Raw genomic sequence first — 4512 nt, 5'->3', positions numbered from 1 at the left:
ATCCTTAAGCATAAAGGTGCAAACTTTATGAGAGTTTTGGTGTCATGCATGCCTTAAGTCAATTATTAAGTCCTTTTATGCTTAAGAGCTTCATTTAGACATGCATGAACGTAACCTTGGCAACTTTACATGGTTTTCTAGCTCAAGGAAGTCAGATCTATGTTTTGGGGCTATGTCTTTATGGACTAAGTGCTTATTGGTTAAGCCCTCGCACTATTAAGCTTATGGATTGAGTTGTTGGAAACTTTATCCTTTTGGACCACATAGGGCTAGATCTAAGCTTTAGAGCTCTTGGTATCGGAGAAAACAACTTATTGTATTAAGCTATTGAGTCTCGGGAAAACACAACTTGTTTGCAAGCCAACACGACGTGTTGGTTGGGGTTTTCCCGATTATCTGAATGATGGAAGAACATGGCGTGTCCAAGGGGCAACACATCATGTTTGGTCAACATTGGGTTGTTGTCTTTGACTATGACCAAGCACTACTAGAAAAAAGGCCTTTTACGACGCTCATTGCGCGTCATAAACCGCTCAGATGACGCGCAAATGCGTGTCAAGGAAGGCCCTGTCATAAAGAGAGACGACGCGCTTTTGCGCATCGTCTATAGACGACGCGCATTTACGACGCGCATTTATGACGCGCATTTACGACGCGCGGTTATGACACGCAATGCGTATCAAGGAAGGCCCTGTCATAAAGGAAGACGACACGCATTTGCGTGTCGTAACCTTACGACGCGCATGTTTATGACACGCAATGCGTATCAAGGAAGCCCCTGTCAAGAAAGACCATGTCATAAATAAAGATGACACACAATTTTGCGTATCATAATTTTAAATGTTTAAAAAAAATATTATTTACAGATTTACTAATTTTTCATATTAAATAATACATTAGAAATCTCATAATAATAAATAAAATACCATAAATAACAAAGATAATTCATTTCACTAATATGTCAAATACAAATAATTATTCCAATAGTGAGTAAATGTTATAAAAAAATGAACTCATTTATATACAATTGCATTATCTAGCTTACTATGTGCCAACAACTTCTATCTTTTTCCTTCTCTGCATAAACTTCATTAGCAGCATCCTAAAGAACTTCTATCTTTTTCATCAGCAACATCCTCATAAACTTCTATCTTTTTCCTTCTCTGCATAAACTTCTATCTCACACTCAATGTAGTTTTAAACATCAGGTTTAAAAAATCAACTTTAAGGTTGTCTTGTTAAAGAGAATGACTAGAATAGATTTCCCTTTTTCACAAGGCATGTGCTTGCTTGCACATATATATGGAATCATTCTAACAAAAAAAAACTGTTCATGTCAACTACTCCAAGGACTATTACGTAATTTAACATGAAGAATTTTGTCCAGATGAAAGGATTGACTTTAAACTTTATAAAAATCATTTAACAGAACTTACCTGACCATGAAGCGTGTTGATCCAGGATCTCCTTGCCTTCCTGCTCTGCCACGAAGCTTTGTAAAGCAAGAAATAAATTAAAAAAGTGATTCTGAAAGTATATGCTAAATTTATGTAAAACCTTAAAACACAATACTGATGCAAAGTTACCTGATTATCAATTCTTCGGGACTCATGCAAAGATGTCCCAATGACATGGAGACCACCAAGTCGTTTGACTTCCAATCCTTCATGAAAGCAATGAATCTCACAGTCCTTTAGAACTGATAAATAGGCAATTGCAATGCAAGGACCAAGAGGGTACATCTCTGCCTGTTCTTCCACAAGCCTTTGCAGTTCATCTAAACCCATTGACTGGCTCATTTCAATTGACTCTGAAATTATAGATTTTGCCTTCTCATATGTCCAACTCTAGTTCTCACTTTTGCCCACGTATTTAGCTGCGTTATTTACCCAAAACCATATACCATTCACATTAACGTTAGGGCCAAATGAAAGAATAGCTACCTATTTCTAATTACCAGCATCCTACTCTCAGTTTTTTTTCGTATCAAGACATTGTACTTTATACTTTAAAAAATCTACCCATACTCCAAATTTTTCTTATTAGGACATTATAACTCAAAAAACCTACTACCTAAAATCATATAGCAGTGAGAATTGCTTTGTATTTGAATGAAATTTCTATAACTGGGTAGATTTTTGAAAGTAGAATGTTGTAAGAGGAAGAAATGAGGGTGGGATGCTATAATAAACAAATCAAGCTACATGAAGTCATAGATTACTAACCCATTAGAGCCGTCTTGGCTAGCAAAGCTAATGATGATGGTCCAATTTTCATTTTTGATAACACCTACACAACCGGAAGATAACTGATTACTAGGGGCTAGGGAGGGCACAACAATAATACCTGAGAAATTACCTTTTGTGACTTTGGGTCCTCAACCTCAACATCAGGAGTATCATGACTCATATGTGAAAGTATGCTTTCCTCTATAACTTCCTTTGCAAGCATCTGAAATTAACAATATTAACATAACGTTAACCTATTATTCGGTGCGCCTTGCATTATAATAATATGACATTTGCCAATTTGGGATTGAGAGCTACAATTATTAAATGAAAATTAACTCCATCTACAAGAAAGATATTGATTATCGGACCCACCTTGGGGTTACCTCCCAATATAATGTTTGTGCCCCTTCCAGTCATATTTGTAGATATGGTGATAGCATATTTTCGTCCAGCTTGGGCCACAGTTTGAGCCTCTCTTGCAGCATACTGAAAACAATAATCAAGTTGCCATGTTACATACATGGTTAACCCAAAATCCTATCTATTTTCATTGATAAATCCTACAAAAAGTAGACAACAAACCTCTGGTCGTGCATTGAGGACATTGTGGGGAATCTTGCTAGCCCTCAACAAAGCAGACAGATATTCTGAGTTCTCGACACTGCACCAATAAATAAATAAATAAATAAAGATAAGAAAATATATTCACACTTGGTTGCATGCATAAAGATGCAGAATGAATACCACAAAATCACAAGTGAAGAATGAATTTCATTGAAGTAGTAGTACCTAGTGGTCCCCACTAAAACAGGACGACCAACTCTGAACATGCTTTCAACTTCTGCACGAACATATTCCCATTTACCACGAGCATTCTATTTGCAAAACAATTAGAAGCACTGTTAAAGATGATAAAAGGGTAGAATGGTTATTGAACAGAATAATAATTTCTTACTGCAAAAGCTTGGATAGGTAAATCATGACGAATATTTGCCATATTTGTGGGAACTTCAATAACAGGCATCTGGAACATTTTCAAGAACTCCTTTTCCTGTAAATATTGACAATGCATCATAAGTCGAGAAAGATATCCTGTAGTTGATTCAGCTCGAGAACAATATGTAATTCGAGGATAAATGAAATAAATAACAACGTACTTTCATATATCTGTTTACAATAGAATCCTACTTTCATCCTTTTCATATTACAGCAATGGATTTGAAAAATCTAAACAATAATAGCAATGTCTTTCAAAATGAACAGCACTTTTCACGGCTATAATTTGATAGAATTTTTAAAGTACAACATCCTAAGAAGAAAAAAAAATGAAAGTATACAGCTATAACCATAAGTGGTATAGTTTTCAAAGTACAGTGCCTTATGAAAGATATCTTTTTTAAAGAGTATGCTAGTATGGTAGAAAGCAATGAAAGTAGGATGCTATAACACACAAATAGATGAAAACAAGTAGTTATTGTTACTTGTTATATTTTTAGCCCATATAGAAAGTGAATACTTACTTCAGTTTTTGCAGTTCCTGTCATCCCTGAAAGCTTTGGATAAAGCTTAAACATTGATTGGTATGTCATTTGTGCCACTACAACTGAATCAGCCTGCAAAGCCCAAGAGGAATACAAGGTAATAGCTTTAAACAAGAGTTGTCAAAAAGAATGATGATGTGGCAGGCAATCACAATATATACCTGGATTGGTAACCCTTCTTTTGCCTCCACAGCCTGGTGAATCCCCTCTGACCATCGTCTGTTTTCTTCCACTCTCCCTGTCAACTTCAAATGAACATTAATTTACAGCAATATAACTAGTTTTTTCTCCTAAAATAAAAATACGATGTTTTTAATACCTCGTTTATTATAAGAGCTTTCCCATTTTTAACAATGTACTGGACATCTTGGCGATAGAACTCCTTGGCTTTCAAAGCATTCATGACAAATCTACATTATACTAATGATAAGAGTCCAAACAATAACATATGAAAATAAGAATATAAAGTTACCTAGCCCAAGGGTCATTCTCGTCCCATAGATCTTTTGTTTCTAGAGCCATCTCAACTAGGGCTATTCCTTCTTCTGTCAACTCCACTGAATTATATAAATTTGATATTGAAATGAAGCTTAAGTTCATGACTAATTTACCTTTCAAAGTTATATAAATGTGAGTGAATTTGATATTAATGTCTCGAACTTGATATTACTGTCTCCAATCTATCTAGAAATTTACCTTACTATCTCCACCTGGCACCAGACCCTGAAAAATAACAGTTC

General features: G+C 35.3%; 1 pseudogene across 1 annotated transcript; it reads right to left on the bottom strand.

Moving 5' to 3' along the window:
- Positions 1-1426: 1426 nt before the first annotated feature.
- Positions 1427-3988, bottom strand: LOC145095550 (protein translocase subunit SECA2, chloroplastic-like; annotated as a pseudogene). Its single transcript, XR_013703709.1, has 10 exons — positions 3947-3988; positions 3752-3844; positions 3187-3282; positions 3021-3106; positions 2814-2892; positions 2604-2717; positions 2359-2451; positions 2226-2289; positions 1587-1876; positions 1427-1492 (listed from the first exon to the last, which is right to left on the bottom strand). The product of XR_013703709.1 is annotated as a protein translocase subunit SECA2, chloroplastic-like (transcript).
- Between the last annotated feature and the right edge of the window lie 524 nt (positions 3989-4512).

The sequence above is a fragment of the Lactuca serriola genome, chromosome 3, assembly GCF_051521515.1.
Source record: "Lactuca serriola cultivar US96UC23 chromosome 3, Lser_US96UC23_V15, whole genome shotgun sequence".
Classification (NCBI taxonomy): Eukaryota; Viridiplantae; Streptophyta; class Magnoliopsida; order Asterales; family Asteraceae; genus Lactuca; species Lactuca serriola.
This window is presented reverse-complemented; position numbering and strand designations above follow the sequence as displayed.